Source organism: Triticum urartu, chromosome 4A, assembly GCF_056163025.1.
Source record: "Triticum urartu cultivar PI428250 chromosome 4A, HENAU_Tu73, whole genome shotgun sequence".
NCBI lineage: Eukaryota > Viridiplantae > Streptophyta > Magnoliopsida > Poales > Poaceae > Triticum > Triticum urartu.
Genome location: NC_141876.1, coordinates 345,238,179 through 345,256,300, shown reverse-complemented (window position 1 = coordinate 345,256,300; position 18,122 = coordinate 345,238,179).

Below are 18,122 nucleotides of genomic sequence, written 5' to 3'. Positions count from 1 at the left end.
TAGCACTAATCTAGGTTAGTTAGCAGGGCCGGGCCCACAAGGTATTGACCCAGTGTTAATCCGGTGGTTAGCCGGAGTTACGTCGCTGGCGACGAGCCGAGACGGCGGACGAGCCCGGGATCACTCCTCCAATGACCAAAACAGCGGCGGGGACTACCTACGTGAAGCCCGGGTCCGTGCGCATCCAACGGAGCAAACAGGGCGAGCTGGGGTGGCCGTAATCCTCGCCGGTGTCGAGCTCAGCGGCTGCCGGACCTCGGGCATTAGCGGAAACGGCGCTACGGTGCCTTGTTCGCACCGTGGTTGGGCTCGTTCGAGAGCCCAGACCAGCATGCATCAGGCGGTGGTGCTAGCCGGGCCCGGGGTGGCCGGAGGCGTCAGCGAGGAGCTCGGCCGCGGTGGCCGGAGCCCGGGTGAGGCACGAGCGGTAGCTACGGCGTGCGTGCGGGAGAGCTGAAGTGCTGGTGTGTGCGTGCGCGATGCGGCGAGGGCGATGGACATACCGAGTGGACCAAATGGTCGCCGGGGGTGCGTCGGCGGCGGTCGCAGGCGGCGGTGCATGTGGGAGAGCTCGGTGCGGTGGCTACGGCGCATAGGGAAGAGAACAGAGAGGGGGAGGATGGACAGAAGCTCACGGCGATCTTCGTGGAGTGGATAGCGAGCTCAGGGAGGGCCTGAGGCACTCAGGGCATCGAGGGGGATCTCCGGCGACGGTGGTCGGGGACGAGCTCGGTGAGGGCAGAGGGGCGCGTCCGGCTACGTGTGGCGAACCGAGGAGGTCGAGGACGTCGAGGCGGAGCTCGTAGGCACGGCGAGGAGTCGAGGAAGTGGCGGTGGCGTCAACTACGGCGGCGGCGGCTTACGGGCGCGTTGGCCATAGCGGGTGGGGACGAGGGAGAGAGCCAGGGGGAGAATAGGGATGTCGGCGAGGTCGGGGCGGTGCCGAGGAGGGGCTTCGAGGCGTGGCCACGCTGTCCAAGCGGAGCAGGCGGCCAGGGAGCTGCGTGGCGAGCTCGGCGTGCGCGGGCGCGCTCCTCTCTGCCTGCCTGGCGAGAGGACGCAGGTGGCTGGCACGGGCCAGCACAGTGCTGGGCCGGCCAGTGGGCTGCCAGGTGGGCTGCGCTAGGTAAGTGGCCAGGTAACTTCTCTTTCTCTAGTTTTCTCTATTTGTTTCTGTTTTCTATTTTCTACAGTAAGTTTTGATTTAGTAAAAATACTAAACCATTTGTTAAAATGCTGAAATTAATTGTGTGCACTTGTGAATTTTTTCCAACAGCCCTCATTTAATTTCACAATTATTTGAGCACTTAAAAATATATATAGCATTTAAATGAAAAAATTCAAATACAATATGATTTAATTCAAAAATCCAGAATGGCCTAGAAATATGTGCATGACTTTTGGCAGGGGTTTTCACCTTAAACAAAAATCATGAACTTTTCTAAAGGGCATTTGGGATCATTGAAAATATTTTTATCGAACCTAGTTGAATTCATTAGGTGCTAGGGTTTCAACAATCCCCATTTCAAGTTTCTTGAAAATAACAGGATGCATGATGCTCACTGATGCAACTATCTGCAACCAATGCTAGGGCTGTGACAAATTACCCCCACTAAACAAGAATCTCGTCCCGAGATTCAAGACGTGAGGTAAGAAGACAGAGGGAGCACAAGCTAACATGATCTCATGATCCACTTTCCCTTCTCGAAGATGTTGATTCATTGCTTCGTATTGATCTTGGAGTCTTTGCTTTCGTGATCTTCATCCAACACGATGACGACAAAAGGAAACTCTACAGGAAACAATCTCCCCGAAGATCGAGCACTCAAGATCAACTCATGGAGTGAGACGTTAGAACATCTCTTGAGCTGAGACATGAAACACAGATCAGGAGTGATGGAAAGGAGGTAGATGACAAGGTTCTACTGGGTAGGCAAAAATTCCACGCTGAAAAGGATGGTGCATGATTTCAAGATAGCGATGAAATAATTGCCATGATTCCATAATGGGGCACCTTAGGGGAGATGACCCTTGGGATTTTCCCTTAAGTGGCAAAAAGAATTACTTTTGATACAAAGATCATTGAAACTCTCTATACCAGCCTAAGGCAATCACAAACGATCGTTTGAAGAAGTTCGAAGAATGGCATACTCTGACTAGAATGGATGATGTGGACTATCTTGTTGAACAACGCAATGGATGATTTTTGCTTATCATCGGAAATGGATGGGACCCATGGTAAGTCCACTTTTGAAGATGATCCTGAACAACAACTACTGAGGTGCGAGCTGGGAACAAAATGCAAATGTTGGGAATGATTCTGGTAACTGGGGAAGAACTCAACAGTCGAGAGTGAGTCCACTGTTTGAAAAGGTTATAACATAACCGAGGAAACTGGAAGCAAATCCCAGTTAACGCCAATGGTAAAACCTGGTGCTTGCGCGTGCTCTCAAGAACTTGAGCATCTCCATATTCATCAAGGTTTTACTAATATCCGTGTCAAGGATCCTCGCAACACAACATACCACCATGATGAATGGTGATGGGTGATGCAGATGCAAAGGAAGATAACACTTTTTCAGATTTCACCTTAGCGAGGCCAAGGGAAAAAAATCTGGATGATCGACCGAGAGACATATATCACTCCGCTTCTAATGTTCTCCTTGATGTGCTAGTGTATCCCATTCATAGATATGGTTTGATATATAGAACATCAAGTAAAAGATCGGACTTCGGGAGAACAAGAATCCGTAAGGATTAACTACGGAGGTAAATCCTACGAAATCCTCATGGGAAGGTGGCCAACTTTCTTCAATCGAGATACTACAATAATAGGTCTTCCGGCTGGATGTGTTGGCCACGACATCCACTTTACCGGTTATCGAGAGACCAATATTATAGTTCTTGGAAAATGCTCCAACCATCATATCTACCTGAGATTCAGATCTGGTTGGTGTCAGGATATTCCAGACTCATCGAGTCTAGAAAGCAAAATGAAGGTTTGCAACACAAATCGACGAGACGACGTTGCGAGATTCTCGGGGGAATGAACTATGGTGGTAAGCTCCAAAACATGAGCCGGTTCTGCTACAAGCATGTGAACACGCAGCCCTAGACAAGCATGGTCACCTGGTAGTCTTAAAATGAAACACTACCGAGTTCAGGGGGAACCATCAACGAGGATATCGAAGTCCTTGCGTAGGTCTAACTCTTCAGAAGAAACTTCTTCTACTTGAACAAATCAATCAATGGCTTGGTGTGCTAGGGATACGTATAGAATGTAGATGATCAGTCTATCAGACCATAGAATACTTCGCACATGCATGAATGACTTGGGATGATTCCAGAGGAAGCAAAAAACAAACTTTCTCGAATTCACGGCGGCAACTTACATCAGATGCACATGAATTAGAGGAAGTCACATCTTTCAACCGGACATATGCTTCATGATCGGGACATGAGGGAAATGCTTATAGAGTTTCCAACACTAGTGTAATGTTCAACGTGAATCATGGGGGAGACAAAATGCTGCTGATGGGCTCAACAGCAACTCATCAGAATCTCCATATCACTAGACTTCCACCATCATGTGAACACGGTGATAGCATTGGTCGGACCAAAAGGTGTAATGGTATATGCTCGAGGGATCAACCAAGAGTAAGACAACATTACGAACATCGTTGGTTCTGATTTCATTTGACGATATCCCACACTCAAATCAAGGGATTGATAAGGCAATAGCGCCGACAATTGATCACGTGGATCAATTGATGAAGATATTATCTTTCTTCAACACAGATACAAGATATCCCTTAGGGATGAGCGTGGTAGGACAAGCTTTTATCTTCCAACTCTCCAAGTTGCTGTTAAGCTTAACCAACTAGCTCAGGGGTATACAACACAGATTCCTGGAGAAGAGGGTGGCTACAAGAAACCAACTTGATCACGAACTCAACATAGCGATCAGGTGACAGCCTGGTGATACCTCTGAGAAGATATTCGGAAAATCATGAACCACCGATATGTTATTAAGCTCGAGAACAATCTTGCTTTTCAGGGCAAGACGATATGATCAATGAGCGAGGGATTATCACAGTTCTAACTCATTGGTCGATGAGTGCACCCAGAAATATGGACTAGGTAGCACGATCAATCTTAGGATGATGATTTAATTACCAGCACGCTAAGAATGAGAGTATTGTCCATTAACTACCAAGCAACGGAGTTACTAGGGATATTGCTTTCACACATTACGGTTCACTTGTCGGCATTCCGGTTATAATAACATGGAACTAAGGAATGAACAATGATGGCAAGAAGTATTACTGCGTCAAGAATTCATAAGAGGTGGTGCAATTCCCATGACATTCCTGATATAAAGATGGTAATACCCCAAGGTAGAACAGAACAAAAACTAAATTGGCATTTTGATCTGTGGAATACAACTACTTTGACCCAATCCTAGAAGTGCACGAGGTACTGGAGTTTGTTTCTCCTAGTCATTCCGGAACAGAATGGCTTGACGGACCACAAGAATAATAGGCATCGACGAACACGAATGCACAACTATTCCTGACTATCAATTGATAGACTAGGGTCGGAATACAGCTGAGGAGGATCAACTCAAGGAACATATATCCTTCTGAGTTGTGGATGCACAGATTAGTATGTTGAACAAAGCTCAACATATTTCTTCTGGATAACCCATGCAGAGAGGTAGGACTGGCAGAGTCACAATTATGAATGGAGAACTCCTCAAGAGTACTCTAATTGTGATCTTTTGGTTCAAATAACTTCTGCCATATTGGCTCATGGTATTGGAAGAAGGAAATACCATGGACCTCGAGGACTATCGCAAAGGTTACTAATATCCTAAAGGAACTAGCAAATACTAACAACATGAAGTAGGGTGAATCTCGGGTTCAAAAACCCAGGAATAGAATATCTAGTACTAAATGGCATCACGGGATGCTTTCAAGAATGGTGGCCAGAATCATCACACTGGGAACAGAAAACATGGCTAGATTACTAGGTGAATCCCTAAAACACCTAGGGTCATAATAATAGCTCCAACATATATGTCGAGGTAGTAGAGTACCTCAACAGACCGTTAGTGTGCTTAATCTGGTCCAAAAGGACATCAGAAACGGGAAGAAGGGATTTGTAAATGCATCAGACTATTTAGAGACTTGGGATGACTCGGACAGCATAACGGCTATAAATTCTCAAAATTATTTGAGACATCCTGCAAAAATGGTGGCATAACCACTCAACATCACAATAGCAAGGTTCTGAGGCCAGCTATGAACATATGGAAGTAGTAGGAACTGAACTGAGGCTTGAAACCAACAATCCTAAGAGTCTACGGATTAGTAACACGTGATCCTGATAGAAAGATGAGAAGCCTAGTTCTTAATCCCCGTAGAAGAGAAGAGGATGACTCAGATTAGAAGGCCATAGGGTAAAGGATTAAAAAGATCCTTACGTTCCTTTACACAATCAATTCTCTTACATAACTAAAGCATTTCTAGACACGACTTCGACCAGCTTGGCTTGGTAATCCTACAGGCAGTCAGGCTCTGATACCAACGCTGTCAGGACCCCGATTCCAAGTCACATCGATCTAGCTGGTAACACCTCATATCACTTTGCGGCCTCACGCACGGTATTCCCACGGGTGTCGCCTTACCATGGCCCGGGACCGTTTGCGCCTTTTGACTCACGTATATGATAGTGTCGCTAGCATCCATATGAAAGAGAACCCGGGGCGAAATGGCTAGTCGTGAACCCAAAGCGGCACTAACCCATGGGGACAGACATACATGAATCAACTTCGAGCATGTCGGTCAGCAGCGTGTGAATCCAGGCTGTAGCACTGGGCTAACAGGTCTCCAGTAACCCGGGCTGTAGCAGGCTAGGCAGGACTCCGGATGTCACCGCGTGACATTTCCCCGAAGGGACAGACAAAGGAACAAAGTGAAACACATGCCGGCCAGTCAAGTGTCCTGAGCAGTAGTGCTGGGCTAGCAGGACTCCGGTGAACCGGGCTGTAGCGGACTACTATGGCTCATGGAAGCACAAGACTACATTTCCCCATAAGAGAGGCTACCAAGGATAAACCACTAGGTTGTCGGATCCCACACATACCAAGCATTTCAATCATACACACAATATGCTAGATATGTGCAAATACAACATGGCATCACAACATAACTCTACGACTCAAAGTAATTATTCATTAGGCTCCGAGGAGCGAGATATTACAAACATGGGTCTCATGACCCAACAATCATAGCATACCAATCAAAGCACATGCGGAAGATTAACATGTCTGAGTACAGACATCTATAAATGAAAAAGGCTGAGAAGCCTGACTAAATACCAGATCCTGCCGAGGGCACAAGATCGTAGCTGAGGTAGCAAGCTAAACGTCGAAGCCCACACGGATCTACTAGAGAGACTGACGTCTCTCTGCAAAACATAAATTAAGCAAACGTGAGTACAATTGTACTCAGCAAAACTTACATCAGAACTAACTACATATGCATCGGTATCAACAAAGGGGTAGTGGAGTTTAACTGCAGCAAGCCAGCTTTGACCCAGTGGCTAACCTGAACTACGACTGCAAGCAACTCTTTGAGGTGGCGCACACGAGTCCACATATTCACCATTCAATACACCACTATGGATCCGCTCCCGTCTCCCTACGAGAAGGCCATCCATAGCACTCACACTTATCTTGCGAGTTTTATAGTATCCACTTTCACTTGTCTATGAACTCTGCAAGGGGTCCAAGTTTCCATATCTGAGGAATCCAGCTATTCGAATAGATATTGATAACCCTGCACGGGTGTACTTCTTCACACATGCTCCCACCACTTACCGTCGTTTACACGACATGTACTCGGCAACCTTCAGGCGGAAGCCCAACGAGGGTGTCGGCCACGGCCTACCTAAACACTTAAGTCTCTAGTCTAGGTTTATCGCCTATCTAGGTTCCATCCGCAGGGAGTCCGACCGAGGTTTCCACATATGGCCCCTAACGATGTGTACAGGGTTCCGAGACACCAAACGGGCGCCCGGCATGCCCGGCCACGGTGTATCTACCGCAACATAGCCCACCCCTGGGGTCAGCGCTACGCACGGCCGCCAACACATAACCTACAAACACCAGAAACTAGTTGCAACTCCTGGACAGAGTACTAGGGTGATTAAGAAGCCGAGAGGGTCAATTAAGGATCCCAATGAGTGTTAGTAGCTGTTCATGGATCATAGACACAGAACTCAGTTCCTGAGGACGGTTTCAATGAGACAACCCACCATGTAATCCTACATGGCCTCTCACTGCTACCTTTACCAAAACGTGTTCACACACTTAGCTCACACATAGTAGGACATGTTCACACACCTCCGATTCATTCCCGATGAATCAGACCTGACACAACTCTATGCAATAGCAGGCATGACAAACAAGCATGAATGAGTAGGCACATCAGGGCTCAAACAACACCTACTCATGCTAGTGGGTTTCATCTATTTACTGTGGCAATGACAGGTCATGGAGAGGATAAGGGGTTCAACTACCGCAACAAGTAACAGATGAATCGTTGTTGTCCTAATGCAGTAAAAGAGAGCAGGAGTGAGAGAGTGGGATTGTATCAGAATGAACAAGGGGGTTTTGCTTGCCTGGCACTCCTGAAGATAATATAGTTCTTCATCGGTGTCATCGATCTCATCGTCGAAACCATGTCTATCGAGAGGGGACAAATACCGGCAACAGAGAAAGAAACACAATCAATGCAATGCACAATATGATGCATGATCATGACATGTCAATATGCTGTGGTTTGAGTTAATGCAACTAGCAACACAATTAAGTGTAGTTGGTTTGAACCCAAGGTTCAAATTCAAACTCCACATATGGTTATTTAAATGCCATTCATTTGATTTGTCCTAAACAGTAGCTATAAGTTGTTCTAACATGCTTGAAAATGGTACAGATGGATTCCTTGAATTTTTCTGATAATTTTTCATATATAAATTATTTCATTTGGAGTTACGGTTTAATTTCTATGATTTTTAGAAGTTTAAACCATTTTCTGGAATTTCTAAACCTTTTTTGATTTATTTTAAATCCAGAAAGGCTTTACTGCGTCAGCACTAGGTCAGGCTGACGTCAGTTGGTCAACAGGGCCGGCCCCAGTCAAAACTGACAGTGGCCCCATGTGTCAGTAACTAAACTAAACTAACTAGATTGAGTTAGCACTGATCTAGGTTAGTTAGCAGCGCCGGGCCCACAAGTCATTGACCCAGTGGTCGACTAGGTTAGTGTTAATCCGGTGGTTAGCCGGAGTTACGTCGCCGGCGATGAGCCAAGATGGCGGACGAGCCCAGGATCACTCTGACGACCAAAACAGCGGCGGGGACTACCTACGCGAAGCCCGGGTCCGTGCGCATCCAACGGAGCAAACAGGGCGAGCTGGGGTGGCCATAATCCTCGCCGGCGTCGAGCTCAGCGGCTGCCGGACCTTGGGCATTGGCGGAAACGGCGCTACGGTGCCTTGTTCGCACCGTGGTTGGGCTCGTTCGAGAGCCCAGACCAGCGCGCATCAGGCGGTGGTGCTAGCTGGGCCTGGGTGGCCAGAGGCGTCAGCGAGGAGCTCGGCCGCGGCGGCCGAAGCCCGGGTGAGGCGCGAGCGGTAGCTACGGCGTGCGTGCGGGAGAGCTGAAGTGCTGGTGTGTGCGTGCGCGATGCGGCGAGGGCGATGGACACACCGAGTGGACCAAACGGTCGTCGGGGGCGCGTCGGCAGCGGTCGGAGGCGGCGGCGCGTGCGGGAGAGCTCGGTGCGGTGGCTACGGCGCATAGGGAAGGGAACAGAGAGGGGGAGGACGGGCAAAATCTCACGGCGATCTTCGTGGAGTGGACGGCGAGCTCAGGGAGGGCCAGAGGCACTCGGGGCGTCGAGGGGGATCTCCGGCAACGGCGGTCGGGGACGAGCTCGATGAGGGCAGAGGGGCGCGTCCGGCAACGTGTGGAGAACCGAGGAGGTCGAGGACGTCGAGGCGGAGCTCGCAGGCACGGCGAGGAGTCGAGGAAGTGGCGGTGGCGTCAACTACGGCGGCGGCGGCTTACGGGCGCGTCGGCCATAGCGGGTGGGGACGAGGGAGAGAGCCAGGGGGAGAATAGGGATGTCGGCGAGGTCGGGGTGGCGCCGAGGAGGGGCTTCGAGGCGTGGCCACGCTGTCCAAGCGGAGCTGGCAGCAAGGGAGCGGCGTGGCGAGCTCGGCGTGCGCGGGCGCGCTCTTCTCTGCCTGCCTGGCGAGAGGAAGCAGGTGGCTGGCACGGGCCAGCACAGTGCTAGGCCGGCCAGTGGGCTGCCAGGTGGGCTGCGCCAGGTAAGTGGCTAGGTAACTTCTCTCTCTCTCTCTCTGGTTTTCTCTATTTGTTTCTATTTTCTATTTTCTACAGTAAGTTTTGATTTAGTAAAAATACTAAACCATTTGTTAAAATGTTGAAATTAATTGTGGGCACTTGTGAATTTGTTTCCAACAGCCCTCATTTAATTTTACAATTATTTGAGCACTTAAAAATATATATAGCATTTAAATGCCCAAATTCAAATACAATATGATTTAATTCAAAAATCCAGAATGGCCTAGAAATATGTGCATGACTTTTGGCAGGGGTTTTCACCTTAAACAAAAATCATGAACTTTTCTAAAGGGCATTTGGGATCATTGAAAATATTTTTATCGAACCTTGTTGAATTCATTAGGTGCTAGGGTTTCAACAATCCCCATTTCAAGTTTCTTGAAAATAACAGGATGCATGATACTCACTGATGCAACTATCTGCAACCAATGCTAGGGCTGTGATAGTTTTACTCGTAGCTAGTCTCATCTGAGTGTGCCCTGAGAACGAGATATGTGCAGCTCCGATCGGGATTTGTCGGCACATTCGGGCGGTGTTGCTGGACTTGTTTTACCATTGTCGAGGATGTCTTGTAAAACCGAGATGCCGAGTCTGATCGGAATGTCTCGGGAGAAGGAATATCCTTCGTTGACCGTGAGAGCTTGTGATGGGCTAAGTTGGGACTCTCCTGCAGGGATTTGAAATTTCGAAAGCCGTGCCCACGGTTATGGGCAGATGGGAATTTTTTAATGTCTGGTTGTAGATAACATGAAACTTAACTTAATTAAAATGAATCAACCGTGTTTGTTACCGTGATGGTCTCTTCTCGGTGGAGTCCGGGAAGTGAACACGGTGTTGGAGTAATGCTTGACGTAGGTTGTTCTAGGATCACTTCTTGATGATAGTTGTTCAACCGTGCTTTGCCTTCTCTTCTCGCTCTCTTTTGCGTATGTTAGCCACCATATATGCTAGTCGCTTGCTGCAGCTCCACATCATACCTTTGCCTTTCCTATAAGCTTAAATAGTCTTGATCGCGAGGGTACGAGATTGCTGAGTCCCCGTGACTCACAGTTTACTTCCAAAACCAGATGTAGGGACCGATGATACCGCTCCAGACGATGCGCTTGAGCTCAAGTGGGAGTTCGATGAAGACTCTCGCCGTTACTATGTGTCTTTCCCAGATGATCAGTAGTGGTGCCCAGTTGGGGCGATCGGGGACTTTGTCGCATGTGGGGGTTGATCTTTATGTTGGTACTGTAGTCGGACCATGAGTGTATTGGATGATTGTAATGTTATTCATGTATTTGTGTGATGTGGCGAGTGTAAGCCAACTATGTATCCTTTTCCCTTTTATCTATTTACATGGGTTGTTGTGAAGATTACCTTACTTGCGACGCTGCTTTCAATGCGGTTATGCCTCTAAGTCGTGCTTCGACACGTAGGAGATATAGCCGCATCGAGGGCGTTACACTGGAGGTCGATGGCTCGGTGATCGACGTCCTTGTAGGGATCGGGTTGGTTAGGATGTTGGAAGCACTTCCGAAGCTGTGACTCGTGGAAAATGTTGTGCACAGTGGGTGGCTCAGGTGGTAATTCTAGCTGGTAGCCGTCTTTTCTTCGTCTTGCAGTGATCTTGGAGAAGGTCGATAAATCTTGGTATGAGTTTCTCTTGACATGAAAATTCTTGGTTCTCTTTGAGAGAAGTGGCTCGCAGATACACCTGGTCTTTGACGAGAAAGTTCACTTCTGGACGATGGTGGTGGGTGTAGTTCTTCCTCCTTGGCATGGTAGTCTTCAAATGTTCCTTGACTAGCTAAACGATTCTTCTTCCGTCTTCGGGTGGACAAGTAGGTCACCAAATGATGATGACAACTATCTTGTCTAAGCACTCCATGAAGACTTTGTTCACGGGGTACATAAAGTAGGCAGGGGAATTAGTGGTGGTCTTTGTTGAGTGTGGGCCAAGGTGTTCTAGATCTATTGTCAAGGCCTTAAGGTCCTGATCCGACCATGTTGTAGCTTGGTAGGGCTTAAGGGTTTCAAGGATTCTAGGGTGCGAGTGAACGTTTATCCTTGAGCACAATTCCTGAGATGCCAATTGTTCTATCTACTAGTCCTCCAAACAGATCACCATATACCGCTGAAAGCATCATTTCGTATAGGTCAACTCCAATCATCACTCATGCTATTCATATCCTCATGACTCCCAAGAGGAGGTCTAACAAAATCATATATGTCTATGATCCCCAAACTCATATGTGTGGCTACCCCTAAAAATCCATGGGTAGAGCATACAAGCTGCTAAGCTTGAACGTGACAATCCAAGTGCTCAACATATTCTTCCAAGGTCTAAGATAAAGCACCTCTATCCTAAGGAAACACGTCGTAAGCCATTCCAAGATCTTGTTTCCTTCCTATGAATCAACTCCAACAGCCCATTAACTTCCATCAATCACTACATAATCCATTTAATTCTACAAATCCAATGTTTATGGTGTTCCACATGATCTTCTAATGTCCTATAATCCTCAAATACTTGAAAAGGGTTATCTTTACTATAGTCAGTCCACCAATTCCCATTATCGGGGTCAAGTAACTTCCAACCTCCAGCTTATATAGATCCTTAAATCAATTCCAATCTCCTAGTTTATTGTCCATCGAGAAACATGGTATCACGCTCAAGATCATCAGTCTAAATACAATTTACTCCGAATCCTGCAGGCTTACTCAACATCTATACTCAACTAGGATCACCTATTTAAATCCAAACCTCTTGTCCAACGAGGAATCCTACATGTTTCCCTCAAGTTATTTACGTAATATTAACTGTCTCCTATCAATATCATCTGATCAAGTCAAATCCTTGCACTTCCAGGAGTTTCAGCTTGCGATTATAATTGTCCTATAAATCCAATTTACTCATGGGTAATGAAAGCTATGCTACTCTATAATCATGAGCCCACCAAGTTCATCTATCAAAATGAAAGCCTTATAATCCACCAAAGAGTCTCAGATAATTCCTCAAGGTCACTGATATAAACTCACCAAGTCATTTGTCCTCTGTTGATATATCCCCAAATTGGTCTTTCTTATGGCATCGTCAGTTCTGGTGCTACCCTAGGATGATAATGTACTCGCTCACTATGCTCACTAGTTCCATAATGAACCCAGTGATAAGCAAGGGTTACTGTAGCTTAACTTGTTCTCTTGTGATTCCATAGGTTAAGCTCATGGTTAAGGATTTGAGCTGGGGTATCTTGTGAAGTCTCGAAGGGTCTAGGAATGGGTTTGTAATCTTGAGGGGCAACCATAAATCTACGGGGCTATACTTTGTCAAGGAGGTTGTAGCAAAAGTCCTCAGTGCTAGTTGGTTCCAAAGTAGAACCCTTGGTGTATCTTGTCTTACTGGTCTTCAGAGACGAGAGGGAAAAGTAGCATAGAGGAGGGGGATGCCTAAAAGGGGGTTTTATGGTGTAAGTGTAAACAAACAAGTGTCGTAAAGGCCACACACAATTCCATTAAGACACGATAGGTGATATAGTCGCGTACAAGCTGCCTAGGGAAAATGTGCGACTTATATCAAAACACAAACAAGTAAAAACAAGCAACACAAAACGTGGTTCCATTCGAACCATCTCATGGACTCGACTACGCATATGGGGGTACATGACTCATCCTACCCTAGGGGTCCTCGGACTCGGTAGTCGTGCTTGCTCGGAGAGAAGGGCTCTCAGTCTTCAGTTTCTGGGTTCCCCTTGTGGTGCCAAAGGGTATGCGACAGTCGGCTGCTTGTTGGGACACATCCTTCTAATATGCCGAAGTTCACCACACCCATGACAAGTGAGGGAAGCAAAAAGGTTGTTATCCAGTCTTGGGTTATGTCATCGATGGCCTGATGACGATCTTCTACGAGGTGGATATGGAAATTCATTCCTATGCCTCCTGCGTGGGGTTTGGTTGCGGGTTTTCCGAAGTTCCTCGATTTGTTGCTCCTGATTGGCAAGGTGGTCTTGTAAGGCAGTGATTTTCTGTCCTCGCTCGGCCACCTTCTTCTTCTTGAGGCAATGGAGGTGCAGAAGTGAAGGGAGGTCTTGGCGAGCCTTAAGGAATGCTTCGGTAAGGTGACATAGAAGGTAGTCTCCTGCGTTGATGAAGCGGATCTGGTACATGAGGGTTGGATCCTCATCTTTTGGGGAAATCCTTACTTGTGTCGGAGCCCCAAAGCCACTCTTGCCAGGTAGGTAGCAGGTGTCGTTTTCTTCTTTCATTTCTGGAAGGAGGTCTCGAAGACGGAGGAGCGCTTCATATGCCACCTGCTGAATGGCCAGGTCTCTTGTTGGCATGGGTGGTCCAATGAAGAACCACCCCTGGGGTGAGGTCTTTGCAGGCACAAAAACCTTGGCGTAGAACTCCTTTTCGAGCACATCATTTTCCAGTTCATGCAGGGTGTATATGGGCAGCAAGGGATAGTGGCATTGTTAGAGGCAGTCTTTTAGGAGTGATGGGAACCCTGTCATAAGGAGTCTCAAGGGGGCGACGGCCATCTACAAAAGTTGAATAGGAGAGGTCATTAAGGAAAAATATCCCTTAGGTTTGGGAAATCTCAGAAAAGAAGAGGAGTATAGAGGGTTTTGCAAAACGGGTTTTGTCCTATCTAACGCCCATGCTAACTAAGGCTTCCTACAGTCAGGATGGCTCTAATACCAGCTTTGTGGGGACCCCGACTCATAAGTCGAGATCACCGAATGCACGTGTATAGTGATCCCAGAGATCAATGCTCACTGAACACACAGAAGCTGAATAACAAGAGTCTTACATCCATACATACCGTCTTACACAAATTATGACCATTATGGTCAAGTCTTACATAGATAAAGCCACAAGGGCTGAACACCAAATAAACTTAAGCAGCGGAAATTCTTCGTTGTTAAGTAGAACTCATGCCGTCTGCCTTAACCCTATAGGCATTCTGACTGGGAAACGTCCTGGTTCGCATGTTAGTCTCCAAAGAACTCTTCTTCGAACTCCTGTTCTTCCATGCCTAGCCAATTAAATAACCAGTGGCAAGCCAATGAGTACTTTGAATGTACTCGCAAGCAACCCACGATTGGAACAGGGCACAATGATGCAATGATATAGCACTAAGTAGGTATTTTGCAGAAAGCTAGTTTTGAGTGCAATGACATGATCTATCAACATGTAAAGTATGCATCATGAGAGTACAGACATCCGTATGAACAAGTTACAGATATCAACATAAAAAGAGTTGGACACCAATCCAAGTTGATCATCGTGTCAAGTCATCTAACTTGACCCATTTAGCTCCATCAACACACAGACACACACACATGGTTTGTAAAATTCTGGACGTAGTTTAAGCAGCACCGCCCAACTGTCCTTGACCATGGACACGGCTATTCGAATAGTTTTACACTCTGCAGAGGTTGCACACTTTACCCACAAGATCCGGGGAACTTCCGTGTCATCCACGACCCGCGGTACCTCAAGTACCCGGGGTAAGCATCCGGTCACTATCTTTCCCTAGACGACACTAACAAGGAGTCCACTCGTTGTTCCATATCCTCACGATGTACATCATACGAGACTCACTCGAGATCGTAACATCCGAGAGGGGACACAACGGTGTATCCGATGCCCTGTGAAAATAGTCATGGCCGCCCTACCTGGCACGACCCCGTCCCGAGAGAGAGCACCAACTCTCCCCCGTCACTAGTAATGCGGGCTCCAAGCTAGTATCGTCCTAGGTAATCAATAATGCCCTTTCCCATACAAGGGTAGAGTGGTTGCGCATGTAAGGTTGGGACAGTCGACAAATCTTAAATCTAATCCATTTTCGAAAACAACACACACACTTTCCTCGGTACACCACTTCGTCATCAACTGGTTACCCATCTCATTATCTCCCTCGGGCATAAGTGGCACCTGACGGGGTTTTCGAAAGGTCTTTTGAAAAATACTTTGTCTCCTTCACCATGCATATTCCCGTCCGTTTTTGCGTAGCAACTACTTTAGCATCCTATCTACTCCCACCGGCATAACCCTCATAAGAAGGTAGGGTCATGCACAATGCAAGTATCAACGAGGAAGTAACGGTGGCAAACCACCCCATGTGGTTACCACAGTATCATGTCTCCGATGCAAGCAATAAAAGTGCTATATGACATGCATAAAAAGGGTTTCATAGACATGGTCAAAGGGCTGCTTACCTATCTTAGCAAAGTCTTCTTGGGTCTTCAAGGTTTTCTGGTCCAACCCCTTCGTCGGCAATGCAATCTATCATCGCAAAATAATATCGAGAAAAAAATAAGGCAATAATAAAACAGAAAAACCAAAGTGCTCAGAAAAATGTCAACTCATTGTCAAATACTAGGGTGAAAACTAAGAAGGGGAAAATTCCTAGTTTTGGATTTGGAGTCATGGAAGCAGTGCTAGGAATTTTAAATGACAGGCATAAATGCTCAAATTCAAATTTAAATTTGAACAGTGAAGAAAAGTTGGTTTGATAAGAGTGAAAACTGCACCAATAAATAGGTGGGATTATTAAAAGAATTTAGGAGTTGGAATTATTGCATTTGGATTATTATTTAATCCTGTGGATTTTTTTGAAAAGTTATAGAAAAAGAAAAGGAAAAAAGGACACTGTGCAACTAGGCCTATTCGGCCACAGTGCAGCAGGCCCAGGGGGAATCCAGCCCGCGCAAGGCTGCCATGTCGAAGGCGTATTTGAGAAATACGCCTCCAGCCGACGCAGCGAACCGGTACGCGCGCGTGTTTTAAACCTGACGTGTGGGACCCACACGTCAGGAGGTGAGGCTGACGGACGGGCCCCACGGCCGTCACCGTCAACCTCGGGTCAGAGAGGGCGGCGAGCTCACCGGCACCGCTGTGGTCGACGGCAAGGTGATCTGAGGGCACCAACGTGTTCAGGACGGAGTCGCCGTTCGGGTGGAGGTGGAGTTGGTCGCCGGGGTGCAGGGGTTCGCCGGCGACGAGGAAGCCGGCGGCAGAGCTTCGGGAGGTGCTTTCCCCGGTCGATTCCGGCTATAATAGAGAGGGGGAACAGAGGGGAAATAGTTAGGGAGGTGTGGAGGTTCCAGATCAAGAGGTAGAAGAGGCGGAGAGAGCCTGTACCCCGAGATCGACGACCACCCGAGGCGGCGGAGCTCGAGCTCGATCTCGAGCTCGGGTGCTCCTGGAGGAGAGTGGAGGGCACAGGGGGCCGATTTGGAGTAGGTAGGAGCGAGTGGTGGTGAGGGAGAGGCTCGGGGAGGCCTTTAAGTAGGCGAGCCACGGCTCACCGTAGACCCGTGCGCCGGTGAGGTTGTTGTCGTTGCTGTGGGTAACGGGGGCCGTGTGGGCGTGTCTGGGGTGCTCGTGGGTTCGGTCCAGATCGAGGGAAAGAAGAGAGAGGGAGCAGGAGGCCAGAGGCGCCACGCATGTGAGCACGCTCACTGGTGCGCTCGGGCGGTCATCGCGCATGCGAGCTGGGGCGAGGAAGGGAGAAGGAGGAGGGGGCCGACCAGCTGCCGTGTTGCAGACGTCGAGGCGTCTCGTCGGGCGCGCTAGGGAGGCGCGAGGTGGCCGGAGGTGCTTGGGAGGGGGCGGCTACAGTGCGGGAGTGCACTGTAGCGCGCTCCAGAGCGCCCAAATGGTCGGCATGGCCATTTTCTATGCAATGTGGGCACGACCAAAGGTGTCTGGTGGCTCTAGGGGGGAGTAAAGAATGGGTGAGGGGCATTGGATGCCCTGGGTGGCCACTGGGTGAGGAGGGAGGTGAGAAAGGAGAGGAATGCTGCTGTCCAAAAGGGTAAATGGGGATGTTTCACTCTTCAATCATTGAGCTGAGGCTAGGGAAGAGTTACTGGAGGTAGGCGAGGACTAGGAGGAGCTGTGGTAAAAAGTTGAGCTCAAGGAGAATAGTGATAGTGGTCAAAATGGTGATTTTTGAAAAGTGGCAGAAGGTGTTTGATAATGGTTGGGAAAGTAGATGATTTCCAAATGCCATGAGACTCCACAGGGTGAAATTACACATATAATTAGGACCTTCCACCAATTTGGAGCTTATTTGGGCAAAGTTGCCAATGCAACTTTTGTAAACCCTAGAAATTAGCAGAAATGAACTTGTGTAGATCTAGTTGAGCAAATCACTTCCCCTTGATGAACCACTTGGTTTAGTGGCCTCATTTGGTCATGTGAACTTACTCACAAAAGTTGGGGTCAATGAGAGAAAGTTGGTAGTACAAACTTGTTCAAATTTGATTCTGGTCAGAGAGTGTTTTCGGGCATTTTGGTGAACCAAAATAGTTTGGTTTGGGCTAAAACTGTGCAATATCATCATATTATGCATATGTGACTTGCTAGAATTTTCCTGGATTTATTGGAAAATATTTCTTGTAGAAATATTTCAAATCCTTTAAATGGGCAGAACTAGTTTTGGGAGGTTTTGTCCAATATTTTGATCATGACCATGTGTTGAAACTCATATATATGGAAAATATATGTCCACTGAGTTTCCCTGATTTTTGTCAAATATTTTTGAAACAATAAAATAATTTTTCCCTATTAAAGACCATTCTGGCCTTAAGAAAAAGCTTTTAAATAAAATAGGAAAATAACTTTTAAAATTATATTTTTGTGGTTTATGGGAATCCTATATCTAATAGGTTTCAAATATTCTCTTTGAAATA